The sequence below is a fragment of the Parasteatoda tepidariorum genome, chromosome 3, assembly GCF_982258835.1.
Source record: "Parasteatoda tepidariorum strain Cologne lab strain chromosome 3, Ptep-v5.0, whole genome shotgun sequence".
Classification (NCBI taxonomy): domain Eukaryota; kingdom Metazoa; phylum Arthropoda; class Arachnida; order Araneae; family Theridiidae; genus Parasteatoda; species Parasteatoda tepidariorum.
Genome location: NC_141757.1, coordinates 102899924 through 102925193, shown reverse-complemented (window position 1 = coordinate 102925193; position 25270 = coordinate 102899924). Strand labels below are relative to the sequence as shown.

The 25270-nt window shown below is 29.2% G+C and overlaps 1 protein-coding gene across 4 annotated transcripts in view; it reads right to left on the bottom strand.

Annotated features, from left to right (window-relative positions):
• LOC107438788 (putative sodium/potassium/calcium exchanger CG1090) overlaps positions 1-24522 on the bottom strand; it is a 47883-nt gene extending 23361 nt beyond the window's left edge. Inside the window, exon 1 of one of the 4 annotated variants that reach the window (XM_016051165.3) lies at positions 24384-24522. The gene's annotated coding sequence lies outside the window, so the exon portion shown is untranslated. Of the gene's footprint in view, positions 1-13704; positions 14497-24383 lie in introns of those variants that run through there. The other 3 variants (XM_016051167.5, XM_043044887.2, XM_016051166.3) reach the window with 3 other exon arrangements.
• Positions 24523-25270: the final 748 nt, after the last annotated feature.

Below are 25270 nucleotides of genomic sequence, written 5' to 3'. Positions count from 1 at the left end.
CAATACTTCAAAAACTTGATATTTTCAATCGATAATTTTCTGTGTTCTTTTTCAATAGTTGAATCAAACATCAGGTTCCAAAACATTCGAATGCAATAAATTAACATTGTGATACATTGTAATTTAAATAATTGTCATAATACTTATTCTAGTAATGTTTTAGTTCACAATTATAAATATCAGTCTAAATAATTTTCTAATTTAATAATAACTTCAACTAATTTAATAATAGCGATGATTCAATGGTTGAGACACTGAACTGCCATCATGAAGAACTGAGGTTCGATTCCTGGAGGCTTGACGCCTATCCAACTTCAGATTGACGAGTATTATCTTCTCTGACAAATAAAGGCAACCTTGAGCGCAATGCAGACATATCATCTCCCAATTCTAGCGAAGTACCAAATCTCATTTGTAAGGCTATATCTTTAAACGTCCATGGTAAGAATGCTACGTAATTGCGAGCCTTGTCAGACGACTTGGACAGCGCCTGAACTGGTACCCAAACTCTCTGTGGCTCCAAACTTCCACACAACATCCAACGAGAGGGTGTTGCGTGAAAGTTTGGAGGAAGAGTTTCAGCCAGGACAGATTAAACATGCAACTTGCTGAGTGTACACGCCGGTTGTTTTATAACCGTCGTTGCGTTGAGCAGCCGACCATATTTTTAGCCGAGCTATCCATGTTCAACTACGTATCCATGAAATTTCGAACCCAATCAAGAAGAGAACGGAACTTCAGGATCAAGTATTGGGAGAAAATTGCTTTCGTGGAAGACTTCTTGATGGAACTTACTTGCATTTGCTTTACGCGAAGAGAAAAATCACGAAAACCTCACACGGTGAGCCCGACGGCAAAAGGGCTCTAATCCATGATCTGCCTACCACTGAGGATATTTTACGTCAGCACTGTGGTCGGTGCGAACTGGTTGCGGAATGCATAGCGATCAGCCATTCGAAACAAGGTCACCTCATCGGAAGGCGTGCGCTCTGTCCCCTGAGCCACCACGGCTTTACGCCGGTTGTTTGGGCAGCCATCAGGATCGATCTCCCTACCCCCAACTCTCGAACTATCGATATGTGCGACACCTTAACTTAAGCGGCCGAGCAATGCTGACTTATTCTCACTGTCACGAAATTATGGAGCTGAACCAACAATCAATGAGCTTTTGGAATGCTTGCTTTAATTTATTTAATAATGTATGATAACTTTCTGTTGTTTCTAATATTAAATTTAATTTAAGATGACTAAAATAATAACGCGAAACAAGGCGCAATAAATAATCCTTGCACAGAGTAATAACTTTAAAAGTGACGCACTAATGTGCGTTGACGACAAAAAATCCTTATTATTGTTTCATCCCCCCATAAAAGGCATGATTTACATATAAAGTAACCGAATTACAATGGGTGATACTAAATTATACCCGCTGTATACAATTCATGCAAATAGGGAAGTATCAAATACACGAATTTCTTTGGGAAAAAAACAGTTTTTAAAACCAATTTTGAATTTTATGACAGACAAATAGGGATAAAAACAAGATAAAAATACAATCAGAATACATTATCGCTACCTTTACTGACGATAGCTCATGACGAATTTCAGGGAAGAAGCGATTACAAACATTGAGTCACGAGCTTTTTAAAACGTTTTTATTAAGTTCAAATTTTATTTTATTTATTTCGAAAATTACTATTCAAATGGGATTTTTTTTTAAAAGAATTCTGAGAATGTTCTTAAGTCAGTTAGGATAATTCCAATAAAATGATATTAAACATTCAAGTTGTTTGAATTCTTTACTCGTTACCCAAATGAGCTTTTCAGCATATTAAAAATATTTTGAACAAAAGAACATATAAAAACGAAAAGAAATTACACGACCTTTAAAGTAAATCTGGGAAAAGGCACATGTAGAACACAAAAATTATACAACTTTTGAGCAAAAACAAGTTGGATTTTGAGTTCTAAGATTATGAAAATATATATTAGAAGTATTAGTTTTTGCTTGAATATTACAATACGGTAAATATAAGAATGAACAAGGAAAAATGTTTTTGAAAATTTAAAAACAAACAGAATGCGGTAAGTATAAAAAAAAGGAACCAAGTTTGTTTTCAATTTCAATTATATAGTAGGTCTTAAATGTTACAACAATAAATAATACATCTTTTTTCAACTTTATTTCAAAAATTAATGTTTTTAAAAATGTATAAAACTAAATAAACTGATATTTTTTAATAAAAGAAACTGTTCTGAATATGAAAAATATTTTAATTTTATAGATATTATTTAAACATTGATGTATAAGCTACTAAAAAGAATAATATAAGCCTCTATAATAAATTGTGCGTTCGATAGTTTTTAAGAAATCATGCGAACCAAAGTTTCAAATATTTTTTAAAAAAATTATACTTAAAAGAAATTCTTTCATTATAAGAAATTTTCGAAAATGCCAAGCAAATTCTTGTAACGTCTATTTTCAGCATCTAAAAACCAAGAAGTTTACTTGACTTCCCGTAATAATAGCACTTTATAAAAATTGTTTGCTTAGAAGATGTTATCTAACGGGTGTCTCTTTTGTATACTTTAAGATCATGAGCCCATAACAAAGGGTAAATAATGAAAGAAAATTATTTCAGTACTTATTTTTTGAAGAATTGCATCTCAGTCAGGTACCCTTGCTTTTTTCATATCAAAATACTAGAATAAAAAATAAATAAATAAAAACCTATATATACGCGGGAATTAATTTTACTCTACCTTTTTTAGATGATTTTGTAAATTAACACTCCGGTCATATTTCCACCTCTGTTCATCGTAAACATTGCGCCCCTTCCATGTTAATTCTAATCCCCCTAATTGCAAAAAAAGAAAATTTTTAAATATTGCAAGCTTAGAATCTATTTGGCACCTGGGCGATTATAGTTTGCTCAACAGATCACGATAAGGCGAAACAGATTCAAAGAGAGCACTTGAAGAACGATATGGTCCTAAACGATTGCTTGTCAACAGTCATATTAATTCAATTTTAAATCTAGAAAAAAAAGTATGAATATACCTTTGAATAACGCAATTAATTGCACATAGTTATAAGAATATAAGAGCTTCAAAATCATTAGAATTACCATTAGAACAGTTTATCTAATATTTCTAATATACATTGTTCTTCAAAAAATTGACAAGGAGACTCGAAACTCTTTGAAATGTCCTTAACGACTTCTGAATTACCCGAATGTTATAATTTAATTGATTTTTTTTTAAAAAAGCGATGTCAGTTTTCAGAAAATAAAACAAGAAACATTCATATAAACCCAAAACTTAATGCTGAATTCAAATGATATTTTATCTAATTAGACACAATCAAAAACAAAAAACTCATTCGCGAATTCAAATTGTAATAAACCTTGTGTAATTTGTACACTACAACACCTAATTTGTAAATGTAATTCCTATTTTGAAATGAACTTAAATAAAATCGCCAAAGAAAAAAATTATGTTTGAAATATAGTAATAGGAATCATTTGCTAAGCAAATGCAAATCGAAATCTTTATGCTCCACGTGGCATAAACCAGATACTTTTGAGTTAACTGACGTCACTAATCCCAATAACATTAGTAATCCTTATCAAAGTGAATCTGAATCTAATTTTTCGAGAAATAAATGAGTCATCGGCACAATGATTTCGCTTAATTGCTTGGCATCTGCAAATAATGCTGTGGTTTTATCTATAGCTAATTTATGGATTCGAAATACAAATAATTTTATTGAAGCATGCGCTTTGATTAATGGTGGGTCTATGAAAAATTTTATATCGTCTTATTATGCAAAACAATTAGATCTCAAAAAGATTAACTCCAGTTTCTGGCATTAATGGAACATTTATCATATTAAATCATAAGATTTCCTCTACTATTTCGAATAAGAAAGGGGACTTCGCTTCGGAGTTATGACACCAACAACGCATATAAATGTTAAGGGACTAAAATTACCTTCTCCTATTTCTTGGTATTCATGAAAAATCGACTTATTATTAGGTTCCGAATGTATTCATGATTTATTAAAACCAGGTCAAGTTCGTTGCAATACACAAAAACGTTTATTCCAAGAGATGGTTCTAAGATACATTGCAAATGGAATAAAATATATACCCTCCACTATTCAACTTTGCGGTTTAATAACAAACGGCGAGGACATTGAGAAAATTTTGAGAAATCGAGAATATCGATAACTTCTCTTCTCTTAGTAGTAAGGGAGAATTTTGCTAGGAACATTACAAAAATACTCATTATAGAAATTTAGATGGTCATTATGTAGTAACAATGCCTTTAGACAATGAACAAGGTTAAGTAGACTCTAGAGTTTTAGCAGAAAAAAGGCAAAGTCAACTTTGGAATAGATTATCACGGAAATCGAAACTGCAACAGCTTTATACTGATTTTCTGAAAGATTATGAAGATCTAAACTACATGGAGTTAGTTTCAAAATCAAATGAGGCTAGTAATTGTTACCGTTTGCTTTACCATAGAGTTTACCGCCCACAAAAATTTTTTACTAAGTTTCGCGTAGTTTTTAACGTGTCATGAAGAAGCGATTAAACTGTCTTCAGCTATACTGCAGTCAGGAAGATGCTTTCCGACAAAATAATGGATTTGACAAAACAGAAGAAAAAAAAAATTTAACGCAATCTTTAATATTAGAACCCTCTGAATAAAATGAAATTTTTTTAATTTTTTTTATTTCATACTCTCAGTTAAATTTTTCTGGCAAATCCTGTTTTCCGTAAATATAACTACATTATGCATATTTAATCAATATAGTTTATAATAGTTCCAGTATAAGGCTGCAGTTGCTATAGTAGCAGATTTAGTACTGTGCTCTCTAACTATTATGATACAGGTCTATGAAGCACTGATTTTGATATAATTCTGGATTCAGTATAATGTGCTTCTGAAGTACTGTATCCAGTATACTGCTAGTTTGTGAAACACCAGTTCCAGTGTGAAAATAAATTTTGTATCATACTGGAGCCAGTATATGATACTGGTTTATGAAATACTGACTCTTGTATAATAAATAGATCTGATATCATAACGGAGCCAATATGATACCGGCATATGAAACATCGATTCCGGTATCATACTGGGTCTGGTATCATACCGGAACGAATTTGATATCGGCTTATGAAACACCGGGTCCAGTATGATACCGGGATGAATCTGATATCTGTGTTTCAAAATCCGGTACATATCAATAATTTTTTCCAATAGGGTTTAATGGACCATTTTTGATTAAGCAAAAAAAGTCAACGACAAGGAAATTTTCAAAAAATTTATGTCGCTGTGTTTTTGTGCCTTTTCACTAAAGCAGTGCATTTTAGTAGTTGTTTTTAATTTATCAACCGAAGCTTTAATTTCTACTCTAAAAAGATTTTTCGACAAAAGAGAAAAATGTTCGTTAATAATGAGTGATAACGCAACTAATTTTTGTGGAGCTCGCAATGAGTTAAAAAGATTTCTTAATTTGCTAATTTTCCCGAAAAACATTTAATTGATTACCTACAAGAAGAAGAGGTCGAATGGAAGTACATACTCCCAAGAACACTTCACTTTGGTGGTCTGTGTTAAGCCGCAGTTAAGTCCTTTAAAACTCATTTGAAAAAAACTGTTGGTAATTCTAAACTTACTTTAGATTAATTTTTGACTCTAGAAACCCAAATCGGGGGGATTTTAGGTTCAAGACCAATTACACGGCTTTCAACTAACCTTAATGCTTTAACACCTGGACATTTTTAATAGATGGACCAATATCAACCCCCGTAGTACTAGAAATTACCCAACAACCAAACAATAGATTGCCAAGATGGGAAAGAGTCATTAGATGACTCAAATTATATGGACACGTTGGCAACGTGATTATTTATCTCAATTGCGTGAAAGTACCAAGAGACAATTTAGTAAAAATAATGTAGTACCAGGTACTACGGTTCTTATTAAGGAAAATAATCTTCCAGTTTGAAACTAGATATTAGGAAAAGTTGAATGTTGTACCAGGAAATGAAAATCAAGATCGTGTTAACTTTAAGAGTATTATTAAAAGATCAATTCATAAACTAAGTATTTAACTTAACGAAGTTAATAAATGAATTATTCTGCTTTTTACGATTTTTGTAAACATTTATTTTGGCTATTAAAAATTATTGCAGTCATATAATCGCATTTATTCATGCATTCACATTGAATCTTTCTACTTTTAGTACTGCTTTATTTATCATGTTCGTTTGTGCAGTAGTTGTAACTTTTAATTTCAATTTGTATTTTAATATTTGAAATATGTATATTTTAATGAAGGCTGGAATGTTCGGTCTTACTTGGAACTTTCATTTCATATTTCTGTTAGTACAACAGCGCCCTCTCCCGAGGAACGCTTTAATTAGTCAGCTGAACATTAATTCTCCTGCTAGCCAGTCGTGGCTGCTAGATTGTTAATTAGAGCTTACTATGATGTAAGCTACTTGTAAATATGTATATATTTAATAATTAAACATTTCACAACCATTACTTACTACATTTGTCGTCAATTCGCAATAGATAACCAGCGCCTTTGGATTCGTATAAACAAATGTAGTGTTTTTCTCCTACGTTAGCAATAAAAAACAGCTATTATGCTACACTGTTTTAGTTTTAAAATCATTTCCAAGCTTTTTAATAAAATTAAATTTAAATCCCGTAAGTCCCTAATTAGTATCGAAAATCGCTGGGGGACTTACTTAACCAAAGCTACCTTGACTAAACTGAGCAAACCATACGCCCTTTGAAATTTAGATTAAAATAACACGATACATATGACCGGTCATCAAGAATCTCAATTGCCGCACATTGTTAGAACCTTGGATATTAATTTAATTTCGATAATGTCCACATTTTTTCCCCTCCAGTCACATCAGATTATCATGATGCTCTCGAAACTTATTTCATTCATATAAATGTTGATTCTCTAATTTACAATATAAGCTCCTCACCCCCACTCTACAGCACAAGAAAATGCTACCTTCATTGATTTTCTCTCTCGGCTACTTACGGGTTTTGTTAGTTTTACACTCACTGTTATTTAATTTTTTTGGCAACTTAACTCTTTTAAAATTTATTTTTTTCTCACATCCAGAAGTCAAGTTCAGTAGATGACGAGTCAGTTTTTTCGTGTTAAATATTAATTCGCGAAAAAAGGGCGATTAGCAAATTTCGTCCATTCACAGAGTAAAATATACTTGAAATGAAAATATATTGAAATTTGGTCAAGTTTATACAGAAATTTCTCCTTTACACAAAATTTTCTAATTGATGGAATAACGAGAATGACAATTGATTTTCAGTAAGAAAAACAGGAGATGAAAGGCAACTTAAGGCGCCACAAACAATATCAGTCGGTTAAGTTCATGAAGAAATTACAATATTTATAAACGCTCAAGACTTTTATAATTTTTTTTTCTTATTTTTTAAAAAAAAGATTTTTAAATAAAACTAATTAAGAATTTAAAATAAGTCATAACTTACATCTTTAAATTCATTATTTACATTCATTAATAAAATAAATCATTATCACTTACAGAATAAATATTACTGAAAGATGCCAATAAAAAGGTCCTCAAATACGATGCGATACTAAACTCACCATAAAAAGCGGGAGGCATTTTATGAAAGCAAACCTCTGTGTAAACAGCTACTAATTTTTAAAAATTATTGGCAGACTTTTCAGCATAAGACGTTATATTATTTCGAATAAATAAGTGAAACGAATATGAATTATTCAAAACTTGATTTCTCCTATTCAAGCTAGATTTGAACAGATATCGAGTTTATTTATTTAAATCTTGTTAGCAAATGATAGCTATATTTGCAAATGACAAAGAATAACAGCTGTTCAGAAAATAAGTTAAAATTAATGATTCATACGCTGCCTGGAAACGTGATATTTGATTGCTTTATGAGAGAAACGTACAATAAAGTGCATATTCTCACCTGTGAGCATCGTTCACATTGAAAGAATAAAGTTAAAAAGAAAAAAAATGAATTTTACAATAAATAAAAGATAAAGAGTACACCAAAAGAGCAAAATAAATTAAGCGAGATTTAAAATAAAAAAAAGGGAGGGGGGGCTAAATATGAGAAACCTCACAGGTAAAAAATAATAATAATAAAATATAATAGAAGCCTCAAAGACTGATGATTCAGGATTTAGAGTTTAAAATAATATTAAAAGTAGACAAAATAATAAAAAAACAATACAAAAAAAGAAAAAATATATTAAATAGTATTAAAAAAAATAAGAGAAACCCCCACAGACGGATGAATCAGAGTTTAACAATTTTTTAACTCGTGATTACGATGACAAAGGAAATATCTGTGAACACAAAGCGAAATAAATAAAAAAAATCAAGAAGAATTAAGAACCTCACAAACTTATGAAAAAGAATTTAACAATTTCAAACGCGATTCTGATTTTCGTATCAGAAGGAATAAATTTCATTACTGAAATTGAAATACTTTGACCTGATACAGAAATAGCAATTTTTTTAACAGGATAAAATTTTACAAAATTCAAAAATTTTATAAATTTAAAACACGAAATTACAATCAATAAAACAATTCTGTAAAGAAAAAAAAAGAAAAAGTAGAATAAAAACTATGAAAATTAAGAACATCCCAGACTTATGCTGATAAATCAGAATTTTACAATTTTCAACGACTCTTTGATTTTTGTTACTTAAAAAACGAATTTCATTATTCACAGTTACCTGTTATTGAAATAGTAAAGAAACATCTTTTCAACTATAACCAGAACAAAATTTTAAAACTTTAAAAATTTTCATCACAAAATTATAACTAATAAAAAATTTCTGTAAACAGAAAAGTGTAGACTAAAAAATAAAAAATAAATAAAAAGAGAATTAAGAGAGCACTAACTTATGACTCAGAATTTTACAATTTTAAACGCGCCTCTGATTTTCGTATCAGAAGAAATAAATTTCAGTTTTGAAGCACTTTTACTTGTTATTAAAATCATAAATAAACATTCTTTCCCAATTATTACTAGAATAAACGAAGCATATTACACGAAAAGATACAGGCATAAAAATTATAGATCTAAAAAATATGGGCATAGATAGAAAGTAATGAAAGAAAGCAATGAAACAACACACCTTTTTCACCCCCAGATTCGGCAAAGAAATGAAACATAATTTATCGCAATTCACTGCGGGAAATGGTTACAGGAAATTAACAAAAACTATTATGAAATGCCTATTATTTTGCAAAAATATTATTTGTTATTGAAGATATAATTAATACAAGATATCAAGAATTTATTTATTAATTTTTTCTTGTCTTAAGTCGTCACTTTTCTTTTGCTTCATATGCAGAGATATTGAGTAAGTTTAGGAATTAAAAAAAATTTCATTATTTTCTTCCCTTAGTAAGTAATTTTTTTTAAAGTAACTTTTTTTACTAATCAGTAATACTTTTTTTAAAAAAATTAGAGATGAGAAATAATTTTAAGTGGTGTTTTTTAAGAGATGAATATGTGTTTTTTAAGAGATGAAAAATGATCTGCAGATGCTTTGGTGATCTGCAGAGCCAGCAGTCGTGCTGAAGGATATTTGCTGCAGATTCTGTGAACAAAAAGAGTGAAATAAAAAAATAAAAAAAAAGAAGAATTAAGAACTTCACAGACTTATTTATGCTAATGAATCAGAATATTATAATTTTCGTTGCGCTTTTGATATTCCTTACCTTAGAAACAAATTTCATTATTGAAGCAATTTCATTTTACCTTTCATTGAATTAGTAATGGTAAATTTTTTTAACAACCAGAATAAAATTTTACAAAATTCTAAAATTTTACAAATTTTAAATACAAAATTACAACTATTAAAAAAATCTGTAAACAAAAAAAAAGAGTAAAAAATAAGAAATTATTAAAATTAAGAACCTCACAGATTTATGTTAATGATTCAGAATTTTACCATTTGAAATTAGTCTTCGATTTCCGTTACTTAAGAAACAAATTGTATTATTGAAAAACTTTTACATGATATTAAAATAGTAAAAAAATAACATTTTTTCAACTATTACCAGAATAAAATTTTACAAATTTCAAACACAAAATTACAATTAATAAAAAAAAAATTTTAAACAAAAATTAGTAGAATAAAAAAATAAGAAAATGTAATGATCAAGAACCTCACAGATTTATTATAATGAATCAGAATTTTACCATTTTCAACGCGTCTTTGATTTTCAGTACTCAAGAAACATATTTCCTTATTTGAAACATAAATAGTAAAGTTAAAATAGTAAAGAAGCATTTTTTCAACTATTGAAAAAATAAAGTTCTCAAAATTTTAAAATTTATTCTACTTTTTTTCGTTTAGAGAATTTTTTTTTTATTAATTGTAATTTCGTGCTTAAAATTTGTAAAGTGAAAGAATTTTTCAAAAACATTTTCTGGTCATAGTTGAAAATTTTTTTCTTAACTATTTCAATAATAGGTAAAAGTGTTTCAATAATGAACTCGTCTTTGATTTGTTCACAGACTTATGCCAATGAATAAGAATTTCATAAGTCTTTTAGAAGTTTTTTAATCCACATATTTTCTGATTTTTTCATTATATTCGTTTTCTTTTGCAGAATTTTTTTAATTGATTGCAATTTCGTGTTTAAAATTTGTAAAGTTTTAAAATTTTATACAGTTTTATTCTGGCTATAGTAGAAAAGATGTTTTTATGCTATTTCAATAACAGGTAACAACGTTTCAATAATGAAATTTGTTTCTTAAGTAACAAAAATCAAAGACGCGTTGAAAATGGTAAAACTCTGATTCATTAGCATAATTCTGTGAGGTTCTTAATTCTCCTATTTTCTTATTTTTTTATTATGTTTTTTTTTTCTTATTTTACAGAATTTCTTTAATGATTGTAATTTCATGTTTAAAATTTGGAAAATTTTAGAATCTCGTAAAAATTTTATTCTAATAACAGTTAAAGAAAATGTATTCCTTTACAATTTAAATAACATGTAAAAGTGTTTCAATAATAAAAATTTGTTCACGAACTTATGCTAATGAATCAGAATTTTACAATTTTAAACGCGTCCCTGATTTTCGTATCAGAAGAAATAAATTTCATTTCTGAAACAATTTAACTTATTATTGAAATTATAAATCAACATTTCTTCAAAACAATTGCCTGACTTAACGAAACATATTACGTGGAAAGATACAAATATAAAAAAAATACGGATAAAAAAATACAGGCATAGATAGCAAGTAAAGAAAACAATGAAACAACACACCTTTTTCACTCGTATCTTTCGCAAAAAATTGAATTAGAAAGTATCGCAACTCACTACGGAAAATAGTTGTTGGAAATTAACACAAATTATGATTAAATGCCAATTATTTTGCAAAAACATTATTTATTACTGAAAACAAAATTTTTTAATAGTGCTATATTTTTTAATAAATATTATTTATTTTGTAAGTAGATTGGACTCTTGTCACGGCGTTGTGCAAAAACACACATGGTTGTGCATGGTGTGTTAACGTAACAGCTTGGGTTAGAATCACTGAATTAATTTTCCGATCAGATTTTATTAGATACCTGCAAGAAACGTCTCTCGAATGTTTGTCGACATGTGACATCACTTGAAAGTATCTAATTAAGGCATTAACAAAACAATAAATAAATAAATTATAGATTCATGAATAGAAATTGGACAGAAACCGAGTGCCAGAAATATCTGTATTGTATTCTTTAGAATAAAAAACATGAACTTTTTGACATCTGAAACTTAAAATATGCACCAATCCCTTCGTCTTAATGGGCATTTGAATACAATCCTCTGATTTTTACTAATTCGTAACATAATGATAGTAAAATATTGATAGACATCAATTAGAAAAAGAAAGTAAAATTAAACTTGGGGAGAAATAACGTTTTTCAACAGACGGTAAACATTTATAATGGGTTCCTTAACCATACAATTTTTAAGATTATCTCTGTTCTTATCACTTAAAAGAAGAAAAAATACAATATAAATAGATAGGAAGACGGAACTATGCATTTCTGTACACACCTTAATTTAAATGGCAAACTCATAATCTTTTTTACAGCAAAAAAAATTCATTAAGTGACATTAAAACACATTCTGTACAATAAACAATAAAAAAGACAACTAATTACCCTAATTAACGTTTGACATCTAATTGCTTCGAAGTATGCAACTTCATACCTGCCAACTTTTAATCCCTTCCATTATCATTTTTCCCAGTGGTATTAAAATGGAATTAAAACTTCAATTTTAAGCAAACAAATACGTTGTATTTGAGAAAACTTAAGTTAACAACCATGATAGTAACGCATATTAATATATGTGCTTAATTTTTGTAAGAATAGTGGTGACCGAAATAATCTAAAAATTAAGTTTATAAAAGAAAAAATAGCATATACTTACTACCACTTTAAATATGAAAATAAAATCATCTGCTAAGAGTTAGCAGGTACGCAACTTGTATCTGCCAGTTGGTGCTAGTTATTAAGTTACGAAATTAGATACAAAGACAGACTTTCTCGCAATATTTTTGTTTTCATGAATTCGGATAAATAATAATTCGCAAACTATAGGAGATGGCTATATTTAGAAAAATATTGCAAGATAACTACATTTTTATCATTTGCGTTATCACCCCCAAAAAAAACAAGTAAATAAAAAAAATCATATTTCTGAAATTTTATTTTTCTGTGTTGTTTAGAAACAATCTGTTTGAAATCTGTGTTACAATCTGTGTGATTGTTTAGAAACAATCGAAGAATTCACAATTTGAAGCTTACGAGTAAATTACATTAATAATCTTAAAATCGTATTCTTTTACATGCTTTTCAAGTTTTTAGTAACTCTGATATTATTGGATATTTAAGTTCGTTGATTGGGCAGATTAAAACATGCCTTTAAAATAAGTGCAGGAAATTCAGTTCAATGTTGAACCATTATATCAGCATTTTGAATCACTATATCGTGAAAATTTGCTGCTCACTTAATAACGGTGAAAATGAAGCATTTTTCCAGTGGCGTGCAGAAGAGGTAATAGAATCATAGTATCGGGCAATTACATCGAAGATGAAAGTAAAATTATCTTCGAAAAATATTAAAATTTATACCATTACAAAGAATCGTATATTTGACTTATTCTATTCATACAGCAGAAATAACTATTAATTTAAAAGCAGCTTAATTCCCCCTTTTCCATTTTCAATAATTATGAAGAGAAGGCATTTTTACCCCTGATAACTACATAAAAACTTATAATTAAAATTTGTCTTGTGTAGGCTACTTTTAATTCCAAATGATTTTAGAAAAAATTAAAAAATTCCTGCAATAGCTCGTTGTGGGCCAGTGATTATGGCAATGCGGCCACCATTGTGCGCAATACAGCCTTTATTTACCAGACAAGTCGGTAACCACTGAACTGAAATTGGATAGACTTCAAGCCGCCATTGCGGACTGAACCTCAGTACTTCACAAAATGACATATCAAAACAACTTTATTTTGAAATAAAAAAAAAGTAAACTACATTATTTATTTCCAACTTAGCATACAAATAATTGAACCTAAATAAAAGAAAACATAAATAACAAATGAAAGAATACCTCTTTTCTTGTCTTGTGTAATAAACTAGTGAAAGTCCAACTTCGCACACAATCACTTCACCCTTAAATTCTGGTAAGGTAACAAATATTATTCTCGATTACGTAAATATGCAGCATACACTCACGAAATCAGAATAATACCAGGCTAAATCAAACGTAAACTAATACCCACATATCAAACACTTTTCGTTTCATTATTTAAAACATACGTCATCGAAAAACACGTGTATTGTCAACGTTTTCTCATGATAACTATAGTATTTAAAGCATGTGGACAAAATCCACGTTTTGTGATTGAATGCAGTTATCTGCAGATTAATCCACTTCCGATCGGTGATTTTCTGTAAAGATAAAAATTATATTCCTGGAAAAGGAACATTTTCTAATTACGTTTTATTAGTTTCCAACTAGTTGAGAAATTGTACAAATAGGTTTGATGCAATACCTTTCAAATGTAGAAAGAGGTAAAATTAATGATAAGTGTATTTGCGATCACATTTAAATCGTTTCATCTTTGGTCAACACACAATGGATGTTTCAACAAAATTATTTTATTACAACCATTCTCTTATACACGTGGCATTTAGATTATATCTTTTTTAAAAGAATTCAGCTTAGAGATTAGATATTTAAATCTGAATATTATTTTTCTTTTTTTAAGTTGGAATAAAATAATTCATAATTCTTCCAATACATTAAATTGCACCATTTTCACTCAGCATAAAATGCAAATTCAAACAAAATTATTCCACTTTCTCATCGTAACATCGGGTTGCAAAAACACTCTCAATTAATGTTTGTCGTCGGATTGGTTTTCCAATCCTGCCTATGTACGTGTTTCAAGACGTCACAAAATACTTTTTCTTTTTCAGCATTCATATTTATACTGAAATCACCATGAAGCCAGTAATTATACATTAATAATAAAAAGAATATAAAAATACTTTAAATTATTATTAAACTAAATTGCCTGCTAGTGAAAAGAAAAAGAGCACCGGTCGCCATAGCAACGCATGCAATGACGACACATGTGCACTGCTTACTATTACTCTTGAACACAATTGAATAGCGTGCAAATCCAAACCAAGAACCATATTGCCAATGGGTAAAAACACTGTTTGTAATGTTTCTTATTATCTGTGCAATCTGTTAACGAATTTTGCGAATAATTTTTAAATTAGGTAAAAATAAATATCTTGTTTCTTAAAGCACGTGATTCTCACGGGCCTTAAAAGTTTTAAAAATTGGTAACTGAAAAAGAGATAAAACTTGATACTTTAATACATTTGTGGTTACCACTGAATTTAATTTATTTAAAAAAAATTTCCATTTATTTCAGAGAAATTTTTTAAAGCCATGTCTTTCAACATTAATGTCGGAATACATCGTAAAAAATTAAATATCTTTTAATGTTAGTGTAAATTTAAAAAAATATTAAATTTTTTAATGACAGCCGTAACCCTGTAATCAGTACACATAAAATTATCTTTCTATAACTCCTTCTGTTTTTCTTCAATTGGTTTTTCAAACAACTTCAAAACATCTAAACACGACATAAAAAATAAACAGTGACTAATGTCTATGAACTTATCTTAGCAACTGAAAACAAGGGTGTAAATAAAGATAAGAAGTTGTTATAAAATCTGATGTTATACAAGAGTACAAGATGCATTTCCTCATTCAAGCGTGATAAAAGATAGAACGTGGAATTCAAACGATAACTTTTTCCTTCCATTTAAAAAAATAAAAAAATGCAGGTCGTTAACTGTTTATAGTTATAAAGGGTTAAATATTGCAATAGGGAGAGAAAAAAAATTCATTTCATCTATAAAACTGTCATAGATTTGGAAATTTTCCTTCTTTTCATTACAAGGTGAAACGCAAAAAGAGTGAATTGAATTAGAGCATTTAAAAACTCAAGAGCCGAAATCGACTATACTACGCCAAACTTAAACAGCGTCAAAAAAAAATTATAATAATAACTCACTGACAGTTCCTAAGCGATAAAGCACTCGTAACATTGGGCTATTATAATAAAGAGACCTAAAAATTATTTTTACAAAAGCAATTTTAAATAGTGAATCTCAATTAATCATATAACTCTGTTAACAAACAACAACTATAATTTCTTTTAACACAACACATAGCTTGTTTTTTCCCTTTTCTTTAAATTTTAATATCTTGTCTTACTTCAGCGATACAAGAGGCCTTTAAAATAAAAATAATAAAATAAAATAACACACTCTGTGTACTGTATTACAACATAGAATTAATCGTAACAGTTGTTATCGTTAGAAGTGAGCGGCTCAGAGAATAGAGAGTTCACCTTCCAAGTAGGTAAGCTAGGTTCAGGTTCCGGAGGTGGCTGGTCAATACGAATTATACTTTCCGGCTCACACCGACCACAGTATTGATGTAAAATATCCTTAGTAATAGACGGACCATGAGTAAGAATATCCTTGCCGTCGGGGTGACTGTGAGAGATATTCGAAGTTTTCTTTTCTGTGTAACGCAAATGCGGTTTAGTACCATCAAAAAGTCCTCCATGAAGCTAGAATTAACTGTTAAACTTATAGTAAGAAATAACCATATGAACTACACTGCAGTGGGCAGAAATTCAATTACAGAGTTGAAATTTGACGCGCTGAAAGTGGCCATTGTCATTTATATACGAAACGTGAGACTTTTTTTTTTTTAATTTTTAATTGTTTGTAAGCTATTGCTATTTTAAGTACATTTTTCACTTTTTTTCGCCTTAAATCATGATTATTTACAAGTTGTAGGAAAATTTATCTCTCTCGATATTTTCATTTCATTGACTTGATGTCACAAGTAACATTAAAAAAAAGAATAAATATGATTAAAAAAAAAGAGTGAGAAATTAGAAGTAAATTAGAAAATTAGAAGAAGGTAAATTACCGCAAACAACCATGCCCTCGACTGCCCATAGAAAAAACAAAAGAAACCAACACTAGGTCAGATGAGAATATATACTGAACTCTGAAAATTCGAAGTAAAAGTGCACAAATTATAAGAAAGGAAACAGAATTTTTCAGGTGAATTTAGAAAACTTCAGGTTCGAGTATTAAGCTAGTGTGTGCATAAAGAGGGAGAGCAAAAATCTATCCATGAATGAAAAAAAAATTTTAAGAATATCGATGAGAAAAAATAATAAAGATAAACTCTATGAACATTAAACTCAATAAATAAAAAAACTCAATAAAATTAAGCTCAATAGATCGATTGGAAATGCAGACAGGCACCCGATTATACTTCAAGGTGTAAATAAATTGTATTATATATATATCGGGCAAGGTTGACTCAGCCTTTCATCCCTTCAGTGGGTCGATAAATGAGTACCGAGGATCCACGTTCGGCTGACCACCTGACCGGAACATCTGCTCCTGCACCCCAGAGTCCAAGGTCAAGAAAACTGAGATGGGCACAGTAGGCCTTGGCCTTCTATGGGTAGTTTAGTGTAGTTTAGTTTTATATATATATATATATACAGTGGTGGCCAAAAGTGCGGACATTTTTTGAAAGTGTCATGTTTTTCAACTTTGTGTGCTTGTAGAGTATATTAATTTTCACTTAAATACAAACGTTTATGTATCAAATTGTGGGTAATTTAATGTAGAATTTAATAAAATACAGCATTACAATATCTGTATTACAAAAAAAGTTACGCAACTAATAGTAAGATCTATCTTAGATTTGCATTTTTTTAAAGTGATACTTACACAATCAATACTTAGTAGGGTAACCCTTATTTTTTAAGACAGCTTCACAGTGTCTTTTCATCGAGTGAACGAGTGTTTGGAGTTCATCTTTCGTAATCACATGTTGCCAAGAATCAATTATAGCTTCAATAAGTTGTCTTTTACTGGATGGACGTTTTTTGCGTACAAGAATTTTCAAACGTCACCACAAATTTTCAATTGGATTGAGATCGGGGCTGTTTCCTGGCCATGGTAATATATCTATACCTTTATTTTGAAACCATGCTTTGCATACTTTTGCTTTGTGGTATGGAGCTGAATCCTGCTGAGAAATGAATGGTGCTTTGTTGGGGAAGAGATCCCTGATGGAAGGTATCAATTTTGGTTTCTGGGCAGTTTCGATGTATTTTTTGGAATTCAGGATGCCATCAATCACTTGAATTCGGCCCACACCATCTGCAGACATACATGCCCAAATCATGACATTTGTTGGGTTTTTTGCAGTTGCTTCAATGCAATCAATGCAATAAGGGTGAAGTGCTTCACCTACTCCACGTCTCACTTATTTTCTACCATCACTACCAAAGAGCGATATTTTACTCTCATCGCTCCAGATTACTTGCTTCCATTGATTTTCTGACCATTTAATGTGTTCCTTTGCCCACTTAGCTCGTTTTTCGCTCTGTTTTTGATTTAAATATGGCTTTTTCCTTGGAATTCTAGCTTGTAGTCCAAATAACCTTCCTCTTATTGCTCTTCAATTTACTGCAATACCCGCTGCATTCATTTCACATCTAATGGCATCTGATGAAATTTTTCTATCTTGAAGGCATAGCCGTTTAATTTTTCTGTCGGCAGTAGCACTTGTGCATTTTTTCCGACCTGATTTTGCATATTGAATGCCAAAAAATACATCGAAACAGTCCTGTAACCAAAATTGATACCCTCCGTCAGGGATCTCTTCCCCAACAACGCACCATTTATTTTTCAGCAGGACTCAGCTCCATGCCACACAGCAAAAGTATGCAAAGCATGGTTTCAAAATAAAGGCATAGATATATTACCATGGCCAGGAAACAGCCCTGATCTCAATCCAATTGAACATTTGTGACGAAGTTTGAAAATTCTTGTACGAAAAAAACGTCCATCCAATAAAAGACAACTTATTGAAGCTATAATTGATTCTTGGCAACATGTGATTACGAAAGATGAACTCCAAACACTCGTTCACTCGATGAAAAGACACTGTGAAGCTGTCTTAAAAAATAAGGGTTATCCTACTAAGTATTGATTGTGTAAGTATCACTTTAAGAAAATGCAACTCTAAGATAGATCTTACTATTAGTTGCATAACTTTTTTTTGTAATACAGATATTGTAATACTGTATTTATTATTAAATTCTACATTAAATTACCTTCAATTTGATATATAAACGTTTGTTGATATATAAACAAGCACACAACGTTGAAAAACATGAAACCTTCAAAAAATGTCCACACTTTTGGCCACCACTGTATATATATATATATATATATATATATATATATATATATATATATTTACTCCTTGAAACATAATCGGGTGCCCGTCTGTAGAACATTTCTATGGCATATAAATAACTTATTGCTTGATTCTAGTCGTCTAAATGGATATTATTTCCTGTCCAAAATGTGAAAATAAAAAAATAAAAAATCAGAATTTTAAAAAAAAAACGAAATTAAAATTAATCATTTTTATAGACTAGTTAAAAACAAACAAAAAAACTTCTTACGTTTAATTAATTAATTTAATATAAAGTATTTATCGCATTGATGAGTATATTTTTTTATAAGGTATGTATTTCCAAGTAAAAAATCACATGCATAGTTACACTGATTATTTAAGTTAGCTAAAAATATAATTATCTAAAATAAGCATTTTGCGAAAATTCTCAACGTCAACGCTTTTTTTACCCACTGCATATCATAAATAAAGTAGGTATTTTATTTGTCTAACCTTTACAAGTTAAGGAATAATTCTTTTTTAATGTTTCAAACACGAACCTTGTTGAAGCTGATTTATTTAACTAAATAATTCTCATCTAAGAAATGCTCATTATAAATTTTAACAACGATCACGAACGGGAAAAAAAAGGCAAAACGTGTGATAATGTCACAAAACTATTTCTTCTGTTAAATCATTAAAAAGCATGAGCACGACTAAAACGATTTTGTCTAATAAAAACGTTAGTCAGGCAAGCATAATAAATTACAAAGAAAAAAAAGCGAGCCTCTACTTTTAGAAACTAATGGAAGTATTGGATTCTATTTAAAAATGGAAATTTGACATTGGTTTCGACTTTTTATACCTTTTCTTCCCCCCCCCCTTTCCTCCAGACGTGGACAAACTTTTTATACCTATAAAATTGTAAATCTATAAAGAGGTAATTTTCTGAAAATGTCCTATTCAATTAAACGAATTTATTCACTGCATTTTGGGCCTCGATTGGCAACCAAATATTTAGGCCTAGTGAATAAATTTGTCTTGTTCTATATTGTGTTCCAAACTACCATATTTTCTCTAGAATTATCTATGGACAAATATTAAAATGCTGAGCAAGAATTTGAGACTTTAAGAAGGTGATTAATAAAACATGTGCCAAGATATACTTCTCAAAAAGACTGAAATCTATATTATCAGATCTTGTTTAAAATCTTCGGATGTTCTTAATATTTTGGGTTTCTTTCCCAAAAATGAAAATTCTTGAATTTGTGACAAAAGATTTGAAGAAAATCTTCGTGTAGTTAAACCCAAATCTCTTTAATGATGTGTTATCAGATTTATCAGATTTCAAGTATATTCTCACAGCATAGACACTAACGTCAGGGGTGCCGTAAGCTTATTATTTTTTTAGAGGGGGGGATTCTCATTTTGCGGAATGAAATTCCTAATTTGACTAAATTAGAAATAAGCACCTGCAACTATATTTAAATATACTTGTATTAAAGAAGCATGAGGAGCAATTTTAAAGTATTACTTAGTAATAGCTTCCTTTATACTTACTAAGTAATAGCTTAATTACCATCTTTTACTATTTTAACTGGTAGGCTTTATTTTCCTATTTAAAGTGGTAGCAAAATTTATACTTAAATATTTTATTTAATTTAAAATGTTCTTTATCATCATTATACGTAATTAATTTAAACATATACAAATTATTGTTAAATTTCGGCTTACATTTATTGTTGCAAATTTTATTTTACAACTACAACCACTAAAAAAAATTTTTGTGACCAACTGGCCTCCGTATTGCTGCTGGTCTCAGTATTGCTGTCCTGGTGGTCGCTGAAGAAACTTGTGTTGAACATAATTTTCATCTATAATAAAATCAATTTTACTAACAACTAAGAAACAGATTTGCTGTAACCAAAATTAAATATTTTTTCCATATAAAAATCAACAGAACTTCTAATACCTTCATTCATTTATTATTCCCAAAAGGAACAATGTGATATTTAGCCTTCAGCAAACATGGCCGAATATTGAATATAAAATTATTGAAATCTCTTCAATTACACTCATTTGTTAAAAAAGTAAAGTAAAAAGCCGTTATCTTTGTAGAACACAGTATTTATAGGGATGTAATATATTTGCTATAATAAAAAATTAAGTTATTTCATATAGCTGATATTTTCAGAACATGTTAATTTTTTCTACCAATATTTTACTGATTTAACGATTTTATACTCAAATAAATTAATTAATTAACAATTTGATTAATAAATATCAAAAAAGAAAGAAAGAAATTCTCAGCTAAGTTCAAGACAAAATTTTTAACTATCTCATGATCCGAATTACAAATAATTCAATGAATGGCATGAAGACATAATTTTTAACTATCCCACAATCCAAATAACAAATAATTCGATGATCAGAATTTCTGTGCAACAAAAGGAAATAGAATATTCTGAAATAGAGCCCAACATCATTAAAATAATCCTTTTTTTTTTTTTTTTAAACTGAAAAGAAAACATTGTTGCGTCCAAATGCTGTAAAAAATAATATCTACGCATATTTAGCTGTTCTTTCAGGTTTGCATAAATAACGCCAAATTTTTTTTAAATCAACTTAAAAACTAATTCGAAATTTAAACAAAGTGAGACAAATTACCCCTTCGCAGACAGGAGATATACAGACTGCAAAAAAAATTTATAGATGAGTGATTGAAAAATAAAAGTAAAAAAAGTGTACTATATGTATAAAAGTTCAATAAACTGTAAATATAAGCATAAAAAAGTTTAATATATTATAAAAAAGTGATATTGACTAATTTTATTAGAGTTTTCTAAAAAAAGAGAGAGAATGAAATTTTGTAAATAGGCCGAATGGCAAGACAAAATTTGCCGCATAGTGAAAATCATTGGAAGGTCAGAGCAAACTCCCGTGATCAAGTTTGCCATTGAAAATTGTTAAACATTATTAACTCCAAGTTATAACATTTTGTACCATTCTACAGTCTTTTATGGTTTTTACCACGAAAACATCCTTTAAATTACACCTGTTAAAGTTTTAAAGATTGTTCTGATTTAAGCACAAATTTTTTTAATTCCACATATTTTTTTACTGATTTAAGCACATAAGTTCATGCGTAAGTCTGTGTCAGACTTTGATCAAACGCTAATGCTCACAACTTCTAAACTTAACATGAACATAACTGTTAGCTTTTAAGAAATTTGCATGCAATTTTCTTTTGATAAAATGGTAATAAAATGTGTACTTTCTATTTATTCCTTGCATTCATAAATATAACTGAAACTGCTTTTGTCCACAATACATTTAAATAAAGACATACATGTAAATGTAAAATAGTTTTACTATTCAATAAAATATAATATAATGAATTCCAAAAATTAAATAAAAAGCTGCATGAATGTTACAAAAAAGCTGTATAGAAATTAAAATTAAAATCCAAGTTAAACTGAAAATAGTGCTGAAGCAGCATGTGCCCACTTTGAATACTTAAAATTTACTGTAAATAAATAATTTATAAATTTTAAATATCAAAATCAGAAAGAAATCCAAAAATGTATAATAAAGACAAAAAAAAGAAGAAGAAGAAACATGAATGTATAAAAAGACATGACTGGACTTCATTATACATAACTTAAGTTAACTTAAACTTACGTGAACTTATATCTGATTCGTTCACTCGTGATCATGAATAGATCTTTAACAGACTACTATGTTTGGATCCCTACATTTTGTTTAATCAATATTTCATCACAATGATAATGCAGGTAGTCACAATGCAGGCCTACTCTTATAGCCTGTAACTCATATATTACTACTTATAATAAATGAATACTTGTTTAACCATTTACGTACATTAAATAGCATTTTAAAGGAAAAAATATTAATTTTGACGAAAAGAAAATCAAATACAGATCTTAGTGGAAATATAATTGCAGTTTGAAATCACATTTAGGTATTATCGTGAACTGTTAACAAATATTCTTGCATTAATTTTGCCACACAACATAAAAATAGTTTCAACAAAATGGTGTATCCACTACTTAGTTTAAATCAAGTTTTGACTCAAAAATGCAAAAGCAAGATTAATTTTGCTCCAAAAAAATCTTCACAATTTGAAGCTATTGGGAGAAAAGAAAATTTTTTGGTCAAATTTTCAAATTTTTTTTTTCTAAATTAACATAATCATTAACTAACAAGACTTAACTAACACAAATCAAAATGTAACTTAGTTAAGTAAAAAGTATCTAAGTAGAAATGCAGTGTATTGGTAAAATTCATATTGTGGCACAAGAACTTATTCCAATATTCTATTAAGAATTTCTTCTACTGCCAAGTGACTATGAAACAAAAAATTACAAATTCAAAAGCAAAGTTAACTAAGAAAAGTACTGTCCGTTTAAAAATTATGAAGAAATGTTTTGAGTTATGCATTCTTATTTCAAGCACAACTTAAATGTTTAGTAACAATAAAACCTGAGCTTAAATTTTTGTTTATATATATTTATTTTTGCTTAATTATACATTATTTTAAAAATTCACTACACAGAATGAACAGGGAAAAAAAGCTCTCTGTATAAGTTTATAGTGGTGCGAGGTGCTAAAAAATTTTATTAAGAACATAGTTTTTGACCCAAAAAGAATCAAATTTGTGAATGAAAAGTAAAATGTTAAAAAATTCATTTTAAAAAATGGAAAGGAATTGTATTATTTGGGGGCATAATATTAAACAATTGAAATTTTAAAAACTATTTCAAATAGCCTTTAGGACAAAAAAGTATGTGAAAATTTTCTGTAAATTTTTCAATGGATAAACAATTTTTAACAATTTAATTTCATAAAAAATAATTTTCTTTCTTTAACTTTTACATTTCAATTTTACTTAATTTGTATGATTTTTTAAGGCTAGTTATATCAAACATTTCCTAATGTAAATTCAAAAAATTAGATTTTTTTAGATTACGAGAATAAAGTAATGAAATAAGAGGAAATGAGAGAAATTGGGGAAGGTATCAATCAATAATTTATATAGAGTGCAATTTTCATCACTATTTAATTACTTATTAGTCAAAAACTACGAAGCTTATGTAACAACACGAACTGATACGAAATATGTTTGCAGATTACTTACAAGAATATAGATAAAATATACATATAAAAAAAAAGCAAATTTTATCATAATGTTATAAGAATTAAGTAGATATTTGGCTCAGACACGCAAAAATCTAAACACAAATACTAAAATGGTCACTCATACTTCAATATTTTCATTTTATTAGGAATGCCTTCAAAATTAATTGATGCAGTAGTGAAATAACCTTCGATCCGATCATAGAGCCGAAGTCAGAGAAAAACAAACCAATTAACGTTTTAGATGAATGAATAAATGTTAAACAACAGAATATAATATAATATTTTAGAATCAAACATGGAAAACAAGTTTAACTCACTGATTTATCACAAGTCAATGCATGTGTCAAATACACCTATCTTTTATTGCTATACTGATGAAAAGGAACTAATGGAGAAGAGACCAAAGACCGAAACCGATTTTTATTTATTTACTTGCTCCAAGCCGACAATTTCGTTATTGTTGTGAGACTTGCTTAGTCTCTATAGCTGTTAAACACTATATATGCGTACTGACTTGAGTGGCGGATTTTACAATAACCCTATTGTTTGGTGATCAGCTGAAATGGACGATTGCCAAGTGAATTCCAACGCCAAGAATTTCATTGCTGCGGATAAATGTAAGCAGGACATATTTTCTTGAGAGGAAATCTACTAAAATATCTACTATATTTGTCATTAAAAACAATTTGTGGCTACGCTGGATATAAATGTTGTATTGCTTGCCAAAATAATTTAAAATATCTTAAATAATAGTGTGTTGCTTTTATTTACTAGCTAAGCTATTTACTGCAGCTACGTCACTGCTAAAATATGTTATTAGGTATGTATGTTTTCCTCCCCTATAATTCTTTAGTTGTTTCGTAAACTATTTTTCTCGTTTAGTTTTGGATAAAGTACATGATCATTTGCTAGAATTATAAAGAATAAATCAATATATAACCAATTTTACATATTAATTACGTTACAAATGCTAAAGTTTTTGAAAGAATTGCAACACAAATTGTGCTTCTTCATGTTTTGTTTTTCCAGATGAATTTTTTTTTAGCTTTGTTAAACGTTGTCATGACTTTCCGGTCAACAGTTTATGGGATGTATGCTTAAAAGGCCCTTTCATCAGCTTCAGTGTATTTGCACTCCTGAGGGGAAGAAATGACTATTAAGATGATTCTCGACTAGGAAGCATATATGGCAACGTTACTTTTAA